Below are 19,379 nucleotides of genomic sequence, written 5' to 3'. Positions count from 1 at the left end.
GCAATCAAATCACACTCCACAGTGCACACACAGTGGGGCTACTACATGCTGACAATTACAACCGTACCAGCTCTTTCATGCTTTGCAATGTGATATTGTTGTGTATGATATGTGTGTGGTAATACTGCGCCAGGTGCAGATATGGCCATAGAGAAACCAGTCCGCTTCAAGCATACAAAATCAATAGCCAGCTGGATAGTATTAAGTTCAGAGATTGCCCATTCCTTTTCATATATTCTATGCTATAGACTTGAAACAATATAACCATATAACATTTCCGATGTCTGAAGTCTATTTTACAGGACCTATCATAATCTGTTTAGATTTAATGGGAGAGTTTTGTAATGCATTCACATTCTATTTGCAACCAAAATACAAAAGGCTTTCCCTAGCAACCGGAAAGCTTGTCTGACCTTGTGTTACCAAGCAACGACTAGTGAATACAATAACAAACTGGGACAGGCTTGGGTTTGAAGAAAACTATTACAGCTACACAGCAGGTAAAAGACTTGTGTAAAATCACCTACAGAGAAGATCTCCTGGAAAAAAGAAGCATTTGAATTTTCATCAGTTGTTCGATTGTAAGGGTTTTTTAGGTGATCCGAGTATCCTTCGGATCACCTATTGTATCTGTACTGATTCTTTATTTCTGGACAAAAGTTGTGCAGAGATTAACTCAGAAAGTCCTCTGCCTATCAATTTCAAAATTATACCATATATGTATCATGTCACAAAGACGACAGATTTTGTAAAATCATTGTGATCAATGGACCGTGACGTCACTATGACGTCATTATATGAAAACACATTTTCATTAATATCTCATTAATGGAAAGGAATTTTTCAATGAAATTTACGTCACATATAGTTCAAATCAAGCGTATTCTACACATTCTCTCACATTTCAGTTTACACTCAAACCGTGCGCGTACGCGCACGTTAAAATGTTGACATGCTCTAATCGAGCTCAAATTTTTTTTGCACACGTTTCAGACCATTTGGAGCATTTTTTGAAAAATTGAAAAAATTGGACGGACGCGTACGCGCGCGCACATATACGCACGCACAGCTCATATGCAATAGAACTTTCCCGTTTTTTCACACTTATCGGCTGCCTGAAATGTCAAGGAATATTTCTACGAAGTTTCAAGTCAATCCGACTCAATATGACGTCATACGGGCCCGTCAAAGTTGAAATTCCGCGCGCGCGTCAATGGCGATATACAGTGCAACTATGCCAAAAAACCGCCAAATTTAAATCCGATTTTACTCGTCAGGATGGACGGTGACCCCCCATTTTCTGTACATATTTTGAAAGCTTATGAGTTGTACATGTCATTTCATGGGGTGGCAATGCTGACAAAATGATTAAAAGATATCAAATTTCTTAATAAAGTAAAAAAAGTAAATTTTCAAAATGACGTCATCAAATATCAAGTTCATTCGAGCGTATCTCACTAGTCCTTTGTCAATTTTCACCCAGATTTCAGTATGTTGTAGCCTATTTAATGTTCTTTCAAACATAAAATTGTTAAATTTTGATTGGATAACGGTATCACCTCGTAAAAATGGATTGAAAGTAACCTTGTCAAATTTGACCAGTTTACGTGTTATCTCTATGGGAGTGCAGTTTTTCTGGAAATGAAAATTGACATGACTATCTTTATCGAGCACTAGCTCACTTACCCTTCGGTAAATTTCTCCCAGATTTTGATATGTTGTAGATGAGACTTTACGCTACCGTAAGTGTGCCCTTCGTTTTTTCATACGATGTCAGAATCACGTCAAAAATTTTGGTTGAAATTCAGGCTTATCTTCGATGTATTGAGATATTTCTTTCTTTCTGCAACTTTCTTTGCAATAACTCAAGAAAAACACGCCCTATCACTTCCATATTTTGCACATGTTTAGTTCATGTCACGTGAATTATTTCATAAAATAACAACTACTTGATCGGACACCATCTTGGGTATGTAAATTAGGGTCAAAGGTCATAAGTGTTTCATCCTGTATCTTAGTGAATACACGTCCTATCTTTCCCATATTTTGCAAACGCAAAGACCATGTTACAAGAATCATTTCACAAGATAACCACTTTTTACTCAGATGCCATCTTGTCTGTGCAAATTGAGGTCAAAGGTCATATGTACTTCTTTTTGTATCTTCGTTATGACGTGTTATCTCTATGGGAGGGAATTTTCTTTAATGTGAAAATTGACATGATTGTCTTTATCGAGCACTAGCTCACTTATCCTTCGGTGAATTTCTCCTAGATTTTAATATGATGTAGCTGAGACTTCGCGCTATCGTTAAGTTTGATTTCGTTTTTTCATACGATGTCGGGATCACGATAAAAAACTTGTTTGAAATTAAAGCTTATCTTCTATGTATTGAGATATTTCTTTCTTTCTGCAACTTTCTTTGCAATAACTCAAGAAAAACACGCCCTATCACCCCCATATGTTGCACATGTTTAGTTCATGTCTCGTACATTATTTCATAAAATAACAACTACTAGATCGGACAACATCTTGGGTATGTAAATTAGGGTCAAAGGTCATAAATGTTTCATCTTGTATCTTGGCGAATACCTGTCCTATCTTTCCCATATTTTGCACACGTATAGACGATGTCGCAAGAATCATTTCACAATATAGCCACTTTTTCCTCAGATGTCATCTTGGGAGTGTAAAGGTGGGTCAAAGGTCATATGTATTTGTTGTTGTATCTTCGTTATCTAGTGTATACGAAATTTGGTACCAAAGATGGCAGATATGACTCCCTTTTCTAAACGAGAATTCAAACATCACACGGCCAACGTTTTTAACAACAGACGAAACCTGTATGGTCATGCCTATTGCGATCAGGACTCGAATCATTGAAAAAAAAAATCGGATCACCTTAATTTGTCAGTAATGACAAATTACAATCTCTAGTTTAATTTTTGTTTCTGTGTTTTGTGTATTTTTCTTTGGAGTAATTATTTTACTGTGACTATAATTCAGATGGTGTTAACCTCCAGGATAGCTACTGTATAAGCCGTTATTTTCACGTACAGATATTTTCGTGAATGGGGAGGTCACAAACATTTTTGCAAGATGTCGTTTTAGCGATTTGACACCAAGGCTTCGGTGACAAATTGAGGTGTCGAGGATTTGGTGCCGCGTGCACATCTAAGTGCACTATTAGCATAGCATATGGCAACAGTTTTGCATGTTGTTAAATTCATGGTCCCGTATTGATTCACAAAATTCGTGAAAATTAAACCCTCGTGAAAATAAAAGCTTACGCAGGAACCTTGAGGATAAGTTCCATGGGGCGCCAAGTGTCGCAAGGTCGATTTTGCTATGAAATGTCCGATTTTGTAACGAAATGGACCGTGCAACATTTAATGCCCCATAGAAATTATCCTCAAGGTTAGCTATCCTCGAGGTCAAGGATCACCCGGGTAACTAATATGACTCATTCAAATTCATCCAGCACTCTAAAGGGCTTTTTACACTTGTGTTTCTTAACCCCGGACTTTCTCTGACCCAGGACTATCGTTAGTCCCGTACCAATTTTTTCAGCTTTTTACACTCGCCAATTGGTCCCGTACTATCTCTTGTCCGGGGCTAAGGAGAAAACTTACCTTTTTACACTCGTATTTCTTAGCCCCGGACTTTCCAAACCACATGAATATTCATAATTACGCTGTGTACTGTACACGTACACGCACGCATCGGCAGCACTTGATTACCTCGTTTCTGATTGGTCAGTGAGGGTCGGACTTCGTCTCCGTCGCTTAGCCCAGGATTATTTTTTCGTTCTGTTTACACTCACTTGCTTGGCACCGCAATTGCGGTGCTAACCCCTGCTATTTTGCAGGGCCAGATAGTACCGTACTATCGGTGGGGCTAGCCCACTTTGGCAAAAACGAGTGTAAACAGAAAGTGGGCTAAGGATAGTCCCGTACCAACGGTGGGGCTAAGGCCCCCCCTTAGCCCCACCGTTGGTCCGGGGCTAAGCAAAAATTTACAAGTGTAAAAAGCCCTTAAGTTCTTGTTCTTGCTGTGGTAATTGTGACTACTACCATGCACATGTAGCATAGACAATTCTTTAACAAGACTTACGCTATGCTGGAAAACAGTGATTTCATCTCAATCATAACATCGTTCTAAATGTTTCTCAATTTCTTCCCCTCCCACAAGCACATCATTGGTATTAGCGTTCACAGACACTACTCAAGTGCTCAAGCTAGGTGATTTTAAGCCTCGCTGGTGGAGGTAGGACTTTTCCAGAGGAAGCATGAGTGTGACTCAACCTCTACCCGTAGGGTGCTAAGTAAGAGCAGTTGGAGTCCACCTTCTAAGGCCCTTATCACCCCAGAGCACCTGATTTCCTTTGCACTAGAAGGACAGACCACCCTTGCGACCATGTAGAGTATAGTGCTATTTTATTATAGAATGGGTAGCGAGAATCCTGCGATCTCATTGGTCGAGAGCTATTATGTGTTGATTTTGTACTGGCCGCACGCCAAGTCACAGTGGTAAACATGTTATTGCGCGCGCACTTGTAACAAAGGTTCGCGCACTCAGTACGAGACGCCTATTGGCTAAAAAATCATGCATCCAGTAAATACTGGATGCATGATTTTCGGGCTCTCATCTATGGCAAGTCAAAAGGAAATGCATCCAGTAAATTTATCATCGGGTAACATGATAGAAAAATTGAGTTTTGGCAAGAAAATTACCCATTCTATAGGCCTAAAACAGATGACGCACATATGTCTTTTCATGCTTCAGTCGGAATATAGTGCGCATGCGGTAACTATGGAATTTAGCTTAACCCACTCGGCTTCGCCTCGTGCATTCGATCCACAGTTACCTTATGCACACAATTCCGACTGACGCACTCAGTCCTGTGCGTCATTTGTATAATGTGCGCTCTCTTGAATGATCCTGGGTTCAGATGCATGAAAAACATTGTCTGATACAGGCGCATACATTCAGTGTGCGTAGCACTGAGCCAGAGAAAAGGAATAAAACTTGGTCCTTTTGAGTTTTCCCACAGTGCAATACTCGTGCATACAATAATTTTGTGGCATCCTTCCAAATCGAACAATACTTCATTTGACCTGTCGACTTTGATTCACAGGAAGGGAGAACTTGGCCCCTTGTGGTCCTAGATTCCATCTGCCTCGTTGGGTGATTGGTCTATAAAATCATTTCCTGTGGCAGGCCTGCACGTATGGAGCCACCTCTCATCACTACACTATTAACATAAGGGTGGGGTGGAAACTGAAGTTACCAGTGTGTGTGTGTGTGGGGGGGGGGGGGGGAACAAAGCATAACTAGGGCAATAATTTCTGTACCTTGTTTCATCTTGTTGGGAAGGCAGGGGAGGGCTGGGAGCTGGGTGAACACTATCACCTTAATGTTATTTGAGTGAATGCAGCAATATTGCAAGAACACATCAGTAAAAGTTTGAGGAAAATCCGACAATCCATTGAAGAAATGAGATTAAAGAATTGAAATGAAATTTCATGAAATTCTCTGTAGATTTTCCTTGTATCATTCTACACATACTGCACATGTGATATCTTAAACTGAAGTACAGTAGTCTTCTCATCCAGCAGTGACTGCGCAGAAATATGAAAAAATTCATATTCTATTGAACGGATTGTTTGATTTTCCTCAAAATTCCACTCATGTGTTCTGCTAATATTGCTGCATTTACTCAATTCACATGTACATGAAGATGAACTTGTCCTTAAAGCTATACGCGTAGACCAAAAAGACAGCAAGTAGAGAATGTCCTACCGAAAGTTATGTATGTACTATAACATAGGCATAAATCAGTCTTGATAAAAACACAATAAAACTCAATTATTTGTAGCATTCAGATGTATGGTGATGGCTCACTCTACGGGAAACACGCAAAAATCAAGATTACATTGTACATTGTCCCCTGAAATTTCAAGGATCTGTGTTAAAGTCTTCTTGGCATTTTAGAAAAAAATGTAAAATCATGCTATTCAGTAAGCCTATACTATATTGCATGACAAGTGATAAGTGGATCAATAGATCATGTGTCAATTTGAAACTTATGTGCTGAGCTGTGGAGAAAAAGGTGATGCATTTTTTCTTCAAAATGTCTAGTTGAACGAAAGGACAAAGAAACTGTTTTGATTACACCCATTACTCATTTCAACAATCAACATTCAGAAATTGGAATGTAAACCATCATTCAGAGTTCAGCACTTAACATCACAACTTTCTATGTGTGATGGAATAGATATTGCAGCATCGATTCCACAGTGGTAGTAATTAGAGGTTTCCTAATGGCAGACCACAAATGAGACTGCAGTGCTTGCAGATTTTACTAGTACCTGTATCATATGTGAAATACACCTATCTGGTGTAAATCTCATCCCATGTTATGAATTGTGTGTGTGTGTGTGTGTGTGTGTTTTATTTTGTTTCATTTATAGGTAATGTATTCAATAGTTATTTCTATGAAATATGACAATATCTAACTCAGACTGTCTCTGAACAGAAGCAAACATCTGTCTGGCACACACACACAATAGAGAGGATGAACCTCAACCACCCTGGCTATTCGTCCTTGCTCAAATTACATGGATGATACCATGAAATTCGGGATAAGCCATGTAAAACTTACAACAGAGAGCCTGTCTCAACCAGTTAGGGACCCAGCAAGTGGCCAATAATCACAGCCAGGCTGAGCCCCATTTTCCCCTGATATCTCACCAATACACCCCCTGCCTCTAAGGCAAAGCTGAAAGAACCCTGCGCACAAGGAAGCTTTTGTCACGAATGTAACTCGGGTCATCCGCGTTCCATCAACACTTCGCGGGAGGAGGTAAATTTCTCCTCTATTTCTCTACACTTACACAAAGTTCATACCAGAACCGTTTCTTCTTGGCCCACATGGTGTTCAGTTCTGCTCGTTGACAGCCCCCTAGCCAATATATCGGCATGGTAATCACTCGCCTAATTCTCTTGGACAACTCCCCTGGAAGATTGCTCACTGAATTCCTCTCTGCACATATTGTTTCTATTGAATGGATTCTCTGTGGCATACAGTGTATGAAACCTATCTCACTGCCACTGACCACACAAGGCACGTTCTTGTGCAGTAATATCATCCTGAAGAGAGAATTAGCTTCCTACAGAGCAGGCAAAATATTAACACAGAGTGATGCCACTGGAAGAAAGACGAGTGGAAGTTCGATGGGATGTTTAGAAGATAAAAGCAACAACAACAAATAATCATCAGACGGATAAAACATGAATATAATAAAATGAGTCTAAAAGACGACTCTTGTTAAGATGACTCTACAGGAAGTACTCAAAAACTACATAATATTGTAAGCCATTGTCTCAAGTACTGATGTAACACAGAAAAGACATTTATGATACTTTGTGACTAATTTCAATTCATTCATTGTCTTTTCTGAAATTGGTAAGGTGCAATGTAAGTAAAACATCTAACTGTTGATAATGGATGGGCCACTTTCTGTTGCCAGACAAAAATGAGATGATAAAGCTGATCCTTACAAACCTGACTCAAGGAATGACTAGTCATCTCAACTGGCAATTCCAATCTCAGCTTACAATCTGCCATGACCTAAAAGGTTAAGATTACAACTGAGCAGATGAAGAGCCTGGTGAAAGAGAGCTCTCATATGCTAGACATTTTGGCATGTATTTGCTCACATGGTTTTACCACTTTTTAAATCTTCCTCTCCAAACAGCAATTCCAGCATACTAGAATTCTTTTGCAAATTCTTCTTTCTTTCACAAAGTTACACATGTGACATCTAAAAAGATGCAACAAATTTTGGCTGACATACCATTTGTTGGGCAAGGACATTATACTTTTGAAAGATCACTTTTGAATTTTCTTTTTTTTTTTCACACTCGTAAGTGCCAAGGAACATATTACTGTGACAACAACGCAGAAATAAAAGCCAATGAAGTGTATGATTAGAAATGCGAAGTTGTAATGTGCTCTGCAAGGTTGGATTCAATACACCTTCCTTCCACACACACAAAAAGATAAAAACAATATACTATATATAATAGATGAATTTGGTAGCACCTTCAGCAGCAAACCACTTGTCCAGCAAGCCGTTAACGATTGCCCCGACACTCACAGGCATGCTAACCTGGAAACATTAAACTGCACATTACTTGAATATGAGACCATTCTGAAGCAAATAATTTTCACACAACAATAGATACATAATGTACTTTTAAATGAATCCCACAAGCATTGAAACAATCATCCACCAGCATTCCCACTGATTCCCACTGATCAGTTACTAGCCATCCCCTTTAATTTTGACTTCTCTGTAGTGTGTAAATGAGACACACCATGTTTCCATGCAAGTTCTACAATGATTTCTGCATGCGAAAGTACAAAGCTAGGCAAAGGGGATCGAAATAAAATCTCAGCCCCTTGCCTGCTCAATGGTGGGTGGTATTTTTCTCCTTGCACGTACACGAGGAGAACACTGTCAGTTCATGACTGATCTCGGCCAAGGAAAACCAGAAAGGACCAAAGGCTTCATTCCAAGTAGGTCCATGATTCCATCAACAAATCCCCCCCCCCCCCCCCCCCCACCCAATCCCCATTCTACAAGCCATATACTCATCACTTGCAAGTTTCCTTTTCACTTCTAGGTATATGATGAAAGAATTACACTGGTTACTGAGGTACACAGTACTGTGGAAAAATAACCACGAAAATAAAACTGCAAACCTTTGCTCTTGTGTCGAAATGTGAGGATTTAATCAGGCATGTGAAAGCATACCGGCACACTCAAGATGACAAGTTTATACTGAAACTTTTCCTGTAACAATCAAATTACTGATGTGCTATTTTTGAAACTGAAAAGACAGCTCTCACACTAGGTCTCACATACCGCTGATATCCATGTCAGCAGTTCATAGCATACAGTTTCAACAATGATTCTTCAGCAACATTCAGTCTCCAGCAGCCAATTTTTCATCGTCAAAACTAAGCCTGGAATTCAGATAAAAGCAAAACCGAAAAACCTCGCCAGGACTTGGAAAGGGAGACTTTCTGGAGCCTGGAAAACAGAGTAATTCCAGTCAGGTACTATATTCTCAGACATCACAGACACCAAGTGACAGGAATAATTAGTTCCCTTCTGGTGTTATCACAGCATCCCACTACGATGGTACTAAACATCAGTTGTTCCAATGCTGCCACATGCTGTCACAGCTTGATAACACATCAATCAGCTGTTCCTCGCTCTCCAGAGTGAGGCAGAATGCCATATCTGCGACACTGTTCAATTTCAAACACATCTACACGCAGCATCTATATTGCATTGGATATCACTAACAGTTCACAGGAAAGCACCAACCACATTATGAAAAAAAAAAAAACCACACACACATTTCCCTGTCATGTTAATGTTACCTAGTTTTTCAGAAGAAAGGTAACAGGAATAATGACCAGTAAAAAAAAAAAAAAAAAAAAAAATTCATGAAACAACCAAATAATCTTATATTCTAATTCCAATTTTCCTCTGTTATTTATTTCCTTATCTATTTTCTTAAAGTTAAGTAAACGCAAATAGAAGCATAATATCAATTTTTGCTTTGACCTCTCTGGATACTTTAGATAATTTGTGTGGAATATATTCTAGAGTGGTGGACAGTGTTAGAAGCAAGAATATTACAGATTGACAGGTCTTTACTCAATACTATTATAATATCAATAGGTCAACTGTAATGTAAGTTAAGAAGCCTACTGCTTGCATTTATCAATATTCTAGAATGCCAAAGTGTTATCCAAATGTCTTCTCTAACATTGCTGGATAGAGAAATCTGATATAGTTAAGCTTACTTCATTGTCAAGAACAGATAGAGCACAGAGGCTGACGGTATCATTCTTGCCTTTCGAACATAAGCCAACAAATTCATATTTGATTGCACACTTTGTTCCTAGTTTGCACAAAAAGATGGCATCGGCAAAACATTAAGTTGTACCAACAGTAATGTAACCCAATTAGGAAATGAAAGATAACTACAGTCATGCTCAAAGCTTGAAATGTATGGTTTGATACATTTGTGACTGAAATCTCGGTGAAACAAATGGCCACTCAATGTGTCATGTCCAATACACACTTTATGAGTTTTCATTTAAAACTTCATCTCAAATGGAGTAGCACGGTTTCGACTAGCAATGTGCTGCTGGCTTTGTGCCAAGTTGTGAATTCACTGAAGAGAATGCTTGATGCTTACCATATGGTTCTCCATCATAAGGTCAATTTCAATTAGTGCTAATCCCAACGGACCTATTCCCCACTTCCTCTCAATAGATCAGCCAGGAGATTTTGGAGGTCTAGGATTAGGATAAGGTTAAGGCATTAGGTCAAGGGTTTGAACCAGAATGGGGAAACTGGTATTTTAGGAAGGAGTTCCTTTCGCACTGAGCAAATTTTCAAGAAAATTGTCCTCCAGACAATTCTTTCTTTTTTTCTTTTTTCTTTTTTGGAGATAAAGAGTAGAGACACAAATTTACCCAGAATATTCACCAAAACTTCCAGCAAAAAAAAAAAAAAAATTAATTCAGAAATGGAATAGTCTCACAACAGCTAGAATTTCTAAAAACATTTACTGTGCAAATGACACGGAAATGTCTTTTCTGGAAGAAAATTCCAAGTGGCCCCAACACGCACATTTCTCCAGCAAAGGTGTATGTAGCATCTGCAACTGGAAAAGCACTCGGAGAGCACTTCCATTGAGCAGCTCATTTCCACCCATATTGTGATTTCCATCCTATATTACAGTCCTAAATTCAGATAATCTGCATTAGTAGATTCCTTGACCATCAAAATATACCAGAATTCTCACTGCCTACAAGCCATCGCTGCCTCCGCTGTATTTATTGGTCAACAGCGCAATGGCTCTGACGGTCTCAAGACCAAGCGCACCATCTAATGATCATGATGAACCCTGCCAATGACAAGGAATCCTCCAACAATTCCAATAAATTCCTGGATCCAGATGATGATCTGGAGCATTCCCAAAATTTGATAATCTGTTCCTTGTGTCATTATCATTTTTTTTATTACTGAAAATTTAATCCAATTCTATTCATAACTTTTTGACTTACTTTGCAAACAGGCAGACAAACAGACAAACAAACTGATGCCAGGCAAAACATAACCTCCTTGGCAGAGGTACACGTAATAACATACGCATCCATCTGTAGTCTCAGACCCCGTTTACAGTGCGGGGCTGGGCCCAGCCTCAATTGCGAGGCCGGATCATGCAATTTTGTCCGTTTACACTGCAGGGCGCGGCCGCGCTTTTGATTCAAACCTTTCAATATTTTGTCGTAGTGGCGCTCTGCTTGTAAGCAAACGCAATTTGGTATTGTCTGGTTTTCAGACCCTTTGCCAACTGAATTCCGTGGCGACAAAGTCGCCGTTCGGGCAAAGGCCTTTGCCGAAGGAAAAAATCCTTTGCAGGACAAAACCACCTTAAACTATATTAGTTTTCGACGTTGAGGGGGTTAATATCCCGAATAGCGAAAGATACAGGCAGAGGGTTTGGAAGCCAGACTAAAATTGGCCGCGCATTTGGCCCAGTTTGCGTTTACACTGAGAAAAGGCCGGGCTTGGCCGGCTTGGCCGCGGCCGAGACCACCTCCAGAGCGAGGCCAAATGCGAGGCCAATTTTGGCCTCGCATTTAGCCTTTTGCGCGTTTACACTGAAATGAAGGTGGGCTCGGCCGCGGCTCGGCCATGGCCGAGCCTCGCACTGTAAACGGGGTCTCAGAGACACGTCCACATGTTGACACTCGTCAATTATGCATTATCAGCATTTTTGCATTTGCATTAATTCATGCCCTTCCAAGGTACACACACAATTGTTTGCAAACCTTACCCTCACTCGTTGTGCCGTGCAGAATTTCTGTACTGCTCACTGTTTACAAGCCGTACTGACTGGGCATGGGTCACATGAATGGTTTATAAATGTGTTGACGTCTTGACTGTATTTGAACTCCATGAGAGCATGGGCTGTTATTTAACTATCATTTAACTATCATAAATGTAAACATTGTGTGAGCGTGTCTCCCTTTGATGTAAGTTTTACAAAATACATTTCATACTTTTTCTGTTTTCATCTAGCATCTCGAGGTTTACACTTGTACTTTCTTGTTACAGGGTGATTATTAGACTCACACATAGGCTTACATACCAGAGACTCCAACTCTCCCGTTTTCGACGGGAGATCTCCCGCCGAAAGCCCATTTTTGCACAATCTCCCGCTCTCCCATTTGAGAATTGATTTCTCCCGCCCTGGCTCTGTGTCTCCCGGTGGAAAGGATTTCTTACTTATTTCTATCGTATGTTGAAAAAATAAGCCTTAGATAGCACCAGAGAACATCTAGAATCCTAGGAACTTCGCGCTTCGCACACATCAACTTGGAGTCTCCCGTTTGCTAGGGGTTTGGGCGGGAAAATCTCCAGATCAGAAGGTGCTTGGGGTTGGAGTCTCTGACATACACATAGAAGCATACAAATGCATTTAAAACAACTAAATTCATTTTATCTCGCAACATTAATTTGTTACAATAAAAACAACTTGATGCATGAATCCTTAATTTGAATAAATAAGTAATATTTAGGGATGAGAAACATCACTGGCTATTGGGTGGAAGCTTGGTAGTCTAGTAGACGCCTGTCTAACAATCAGAAGGTTGTTAGTTCATATCCAACCCAAGTGTGTATGCCTATGATTTTCATCATGTGTACATAAAACAATGAATCATCAGTATTTATTTATTTTGATGAAGGGCAATTTGTCCATGAGTTGCAGTAAAAACAACCCAAGGCGTGAATAATGAATTTTATTCTCTTGCTAATAATATCCATTGGTATTTCTAATTCTTTTATTCTATCATTAATTATTTTTCTATAACTAGAGTAGCTGTTGGGGACTACAGTTATACATAAATTATAGACCAGAAGCAATCACCTTGTTAGCATGTTGCAAACTTGTATGACATTGCAATTGTAGCACTACAGGAACATTTCAATTTACCACTGGCCTCTGGATGTTCCTCAGTATCTGGACAATTGCCAAATAGTTGAGTTACGAGGGACAAGTGTTTCCCCTGCGATTCAAAAATCTACTAAACTGGTGAAAACTTCACCGAGAGGTTTTCAGGATGATGGCCGAACAATTCACACTGTGTTTGAGGAAGCTATAGGGTCCTACATACTTCCACTTCTGGCTGAATCTCATTGGGTAACACACAGGAATACTAGTTTAGGAAAAATGTAAACACAACAAAACAAAGGCTTCTGCCTTTGTTTTGTTGCATACAACACTTCTAAACAAACATGCTCCATCATCTTGCAATGAGATTTCAACAGCTTATCATGAATAATTTATTTGCTTTTTTTTATTTGATATCTTTACTACGGCTCCAGACTAAATCTAAATTGCCTAGCTGTCACATCAAAATGTCAATACTGAAATTCAGCACGCTAAGTGAAAGCAGTTAACATCATTCCTTACCTGTACACAGTGCACGGAAATTCTCACAAGTTGTTGGACAGATATCAGAGAAGAGTTCAAAGATGATTCTTCCTCCTGTAAGATGGGGAAAAAAATTGTTCAAATATTTCATCATCACTAATGAATAGCATAATCTCAAATTATACTCACAGCTGGGTAAAATACCCAACAGATATTTGATGTAAGTCAAATGATAGAGAAGTAAAATGCCCAATGATGCTGGTCAAAAACCCTCAAGGGCCATACACAATGATTAAAAATTCATTTTGTAGTCTCCCAGTAAAAACACTGAGTATGCTAGGTCCTAGACAGCAACTTCTTTCTGCTTTGCTTTTCTTCACTTCTACTCTTGATTTTGAAAATGATGAGTAAGATACTTCACACAAACTAAATATGTTGTAATCCAATCAGGTAACTTACAATTTTACTCCACAAACAAATTCTTCTCTCACAGCAAAGTGACAACAAGTGCATCCACACAGCCAACCCTTGCTTGGAAAGACCAGCAGTCCAACCTGAAGTAACCACAAGACCTGCAAGTCTACCACTGTCACCCGTCAAGAGAGCAGAATGTTGTCACCACAGACATGCAAGATCAGCCCCCTGGCAAGGGCTCAACTTATCATTTGCAGAAATTGGGCTAGAAGAGACTGTCCGTGCTAAATCGGAGAGTCTCAAGTTAGAACTGGACTCTCCCAAGTCACTTCAGTTGGAGGGGTGGACAAGCCTTTCCAAAAAAATTATCCCTCCCATGGTTCATTTTTCAATAGACAGGTGCATGGGCATTTCTTGTCTCATTTCTGTTCATGCTGTTGGGAGCTATGCTTCACCCCCTGGAAGTTCCTCTGTGCTGCTAATGAATATTGAGGATTGGTCTTCAAACAGAAAGCATCAATTTAGCTAGATCTATTTTATTTGTTTATATAAAACATCAAGGTTCATTCAGGTGCAAATCATTTCAAACATGGATCTTATGAGAGAATGTTACTGATATGATAGTTCAATAAAACACTGCACCACTGTATTATACTAATTTCCTGCTTTTAATGAAGTAATACATGCAGGATACATGTACCTTGTTATTTACAGAAACTGATAGAAGAGACTGTCTGTACTAAGTCTGGGAGGAGACGGACTCCCTGAATGTCTTTTCAGTTGGAGGGGCATATTATAAGTCTTTCAACAAAAATTATCCCTCTCATATTTCACTTTGGAAAGACTGGTGCATGGGTATTTCTTGTCTCACTTCTGTTCATGTTGTTGTGAGCATTGTTTCACCTCTGGAAGCTCCTCTGCAACTACTAACAATGATCATGGAGGGAGGTCTTCATATATACAAAGTATTCATATATGACTATTTGTTTGTTTTCATAAAACATACATAGATACATACAAGCGCAGATTAACTCAAAAACAGATTTGAGGAAATTTTGGCTGTGCAATTGATGAATGAAACACCTTAATACAATATTAAAATATTGGTTTCTTGCTGTAAAGAAGGCTATGAACAATATGATATCATTGTAATATATTAGGATGCCTACAGCTGATGGTTTTGTGTCCTCCTTATTTGTATTTTAACATGCTGGCATTATTAGCCTAACATATGTGTAACTGACTGTATAGTCATCACATCAACAGTTGCCCAGCCTTTTAACTTCACTTTATCTGCCACATGAAACAGAATGCTACAACTTGTTCCTGTCAGTTGATCCATCCCTGATTCCTCCCGACTCCTGTAATAATTGAATTTACTTACTGACCTCATGAGCAACAGACAGCAGTTAGAGTCACTGACCACTAAAGCGGTCAAGTCAAACCAGACAAACATTCACTCACTTCTGTGAGATCAGACCATCTCCAAGTATGTCTAGACTTTGCAAGGTCCTTTTAAAATTTGTACCTGGTCAACTGTCCATTTCCTGTAAAATTAGCATTTCTTACTTCAGCCTTGCAGTCTTCTTCAAGAGGCTTGTTGAGCAACATATCATCAAGACTAAGTTACATGTATATATGCAATAAATACAAATACATGCTGACTACACTGATATCACAAAAACATCCAATTATACACACACAATGACATGGATGAGGCAAAAACAAAAATAAAGAATCATATGTACCTCTGCTGGTAATATTTGACTGCTTTCAATCCACTGCAGCATTGTAATGCTAAACTAAAATCACACAATATCAATCAGTCAAATGCACACGCTATTACTTTCAATGAAACTGAGATATTCAATCACATGGCAAAATGTTGAAGCGCATAGGGCATCTATTCAGTTCTGTCTCATGGTCATACAATGTATATGTTTGCAGACATTGAATTAATGATGTATGTTTTCATAATACAAAATAAAGTCTCCGTTGGCCAGTCTTTTGTCAATCTACTCACTGTGATAATCCTGCTCCACCTATAAATCTCTGTCTACCCTGCCTGAGGGTAATGATTACAAAACATTACTTTTATAGACTTGTATGATTTCAGATATTAAGCTTAACGTATCAACTTGCAGTTTACTTTTAGTCACAGATTTAATCAAACCTTCATTTAATAAATGCTTCTTGAGGTATTAGGCCTACATAATGTGACATTTTGACTTTGACAAAGATCTTTTTACGGAATACCTGTTGTTTACTGTCAAAGTTCATCTTTGTGTGATGTAAAAGCTATTAGAAAGTCTTATTTGGTCCACTCACACTATTCTTCTTGGCAAATGGTACAGCATATTAAGTAGGAACAGACATATGGGTAAAGACACAACAACAACAACAACAACAACAACAACAAAATATTTGGCATTGCTGCATTTATCCCTTTTTTATATTTCTCATTTGATAGGAGTACCAACATTAGAAATACAATGATGCTTAAGGGAAATTCAAGTGCATGTAATTCCCAAGTGTGGAAATTACTTGACCTTAACTCTCTTGGTCTCAACAGGTCAAAGAAAAAAAAAACAACAGGATTCCAACTAACCTCCAGAGCTGCCAACAAGGACATCAAAGAAGCAGCGAGGACGGTGACCTCCAGAGGAAGCCATTGTGACAGCTTCCCTTCCCACTTACAACCTAAAAACAAAAACAAAGGGTGGGAAAAATAAATATTGTGAGTCACCAACTTGCATATCACTCCCTAGTGACATAGTGCATGTAGATCCTGATACACTTTTCTCAGACATCAATGGAACATGTGACTTTGATCCTCCAGAAGATACAAAGAATAACATATCTTGGTAAGAAGTTGAGGGAAAGTACTACTGTAAAAACATGGTTCAAGAAAGATAGACTTTTCATATACAATGTACCTTCTGAAATTGAAATACCAACTACTGCAGTCACTAATTTCAACCAATATCGTATCCTAAAATCCTGTCAACAGAGCTTATAAATGTCAACACACAGCTCATTGCAAGCAGAAAATGGCACAGTTTCATCAACTGCTGCCACCATTTTGCCCCCCCCCCCCCCCCCATAATCTTATAGGTATGGTAGTGTGTCAGGTCTGAAGTGACTTGTGTAAGTATCTCTTTAATGACTGGAATGTAAATTGTTGTCTACATACTTCCTGTTACAATTGCTCCTTTGTGCAAGCCTCACATACCCCTCTTTCTAATGCCCGCACGCTGCATCTCAATAGGCGTTTCACATCAGCCCCATGTTTAAAAAAAACACACGCTATTTTCAGAATCTCGAGTTTGGATTTTCATTTGCCACAAAAATTCAATTTTCTAGCATAATAAAAGAGCACTTGACTAACCGCTTTCAGAAAGCACGGGGAATAATTGCTGCCCTTAACACATGTCAATATCAAGTTGATGGAATGTGTAATTTTCATGAATGAAAAATGAATTTTTGTGGAATTCCCTTTATATTTTCTTTATAATGTTGTTCACACAGGACATCATGACCCCTAGTAGTCTCCTCATCCAGTGGTTCCAACACCAAAACTTTAAAAATTCATAACTTTTGCATCGATTGTCCAATTTTCCTCAAACTTTCACTGATGTGGGGTTCTACTAATGTTGCTGCTTTCATTCAATTCACATTTCTTTTGGGGTTTTGGTTTCCTTTAATTTTGGCAAAATTAACAGCAATTATTCAACTCTTCCCTAAGTGGCCTAACTTTTGTAGACAGATACATGTATTTTTGGGTGTGAATTTTAGGGATAGAACAGTTTCTGCATGACTTAAAATCATTACAAAACCTGCACCAAGGTTTTATTTGACCTCAGGCACCAAAATTCGACCACACGCAAAAGCATAGGTTTTGTACATATACTTGATATAGCAGGCATTTTAATATGGTCAAATTATAGGTGGCTTGCTTTGTACAAGTCGGTGCAATACCACACTAGCGCCTTGTGCAAGTTTGCAATTGCCCATGTATGCACAGCAGCCTCAGATCAGAGAAGTACACGTACAGTTGTAGATTCCTACTAGTCAGCTAGTATTTAAAGATATCAGAGGGTCTGAGAATTAGGAGTTCTACTATCTAGGACCTTCCCACATCACCCCTCTCAAAAATTTCAGACGAAATAGTCTGTCTACTACTTTCTATTTTTACTCGGCCTTGTAATTAAATAGAACTAACATTTAAATGGTTATCTAGCGATACAAGCGTACTAGTAATATTAATCATACAGTGCACATTTTATACAATTATATTGGAGCTTAACCTTAAATCTTTACTCAAGCATCCATTGGTATTGCATTGTAAAGAAAATGTCATGGTCATGGACTCGTGGAGCCAGACAACATTCATTCAATCATATTAAACAAGCCATGGCCAGACGTCGACCAGTTCTTTTCATGTTGGTAGCTTCGTAAATTCCATTATATCATCAGATGGTAGACGTACAGTGTAGTCATAGACCCTAGTTGGTACATGCGCAGCAAAAAGAAAAACAAAAGAAAAGAAAAAAGATCAGTCTGTCTAGCCTTTATAAACCGTTTCTACCTAATTAATCATGATATTAAATATGATAATGATAATGTCTGTCACAGATTTGTTCCGTGCCGTGGAGACTGCATCTGCAATCTGCCTGGCTTTTGGAATCACAGAATTCCCGACCATAAAACGAGTTTTTAAAAAAATGAAATAAAACTCCTCCGGTGGGACGAATTTTTCTGTCTAATGCGTAGCCTGCCAGCCATGCTTCCATTTCTGGGAGTTCAGAGCAGTGGCATGATGGCAGTGGCTCAGCTCACTGACACTGGGCCGGGCATGGCCCGGTCTCCTGCAGCATTGCCATTACTAATCGAGGCCAGCACTCAGCAGGCAGTGCATCGACTGACTGCCACCGCCAGCTCCCGCCCCTCCCGCCCGAGCTCCATAGCTCCAGGCACATGGCATACGTGAATGTATGCAAGCGGCAGGCACAAGCGCCGCGACAACGCAGCCATTCCAGCTTCATGTCAACAGAACGCAAGTCTACATGTCTTCAGACATCAGTATAACATAAATCTAACTTTGGAGAAGTGCAGGAGATCTTCAGTAATGAAAAACAAAGCCAAGGTAATTATCACGTTAACTGAGTATACCATAATTTAGTAAACTTACTCACGAACCAACGCCGAATCCAATGACCGGTACGTACAGACGACTGTCCGTAAAGACGTGTGTAGAGTGTTTGCCAATTTCTCTGTTCTGGATTTGGTGTACGCATTCAATACGTATTACACGAACACATGGCAAATATATACACGGTGTAAATTGATGCACCCGATCATACACATGATCACTATAACCTGCCGTACACACACTGTATGTGGCACGGTATCGTGTAGAGGCTCGCTGAT

At 39.3% G+C, this 19,379-nt stretch overlaps 1 pseudogene; it reads right to left on the bottom strand.

Moving 5' to 3' along the window:
* The window catches only part of LOC139730965 (uncharacterized), a 51,497-nt pseudogene extending 34,845 nt beyond the window's left edge, over nt 1-16,652 (bottom strand).
* Between the last annotated feature and the right edge of the window lie 2,727 nt (nt 16,653-19,379).

The sequence above is a fragment of the Diadema antillarum genome, unplaced genomic scaffold (assembly GCF_040938485.1).
Source record: "Diadema antillarum isolate AM-2024a unplaced genomic scaffold, OU_Dant_1.0 seq00000345_RagTag, whole genome shotgun sequence".
Classification (NCBI taxonomy): domain Eukaryota; kingdom Metazoa; phylum Echinodermata; class Echinoidea; order Diadematoida; family Diadematidae; genus Diadema; species Diadema antillarum.
Note: the sequence above shows the minus strand (reverse complement) of the source record. Positions and strands in the feature narration are given on the sequence as shown.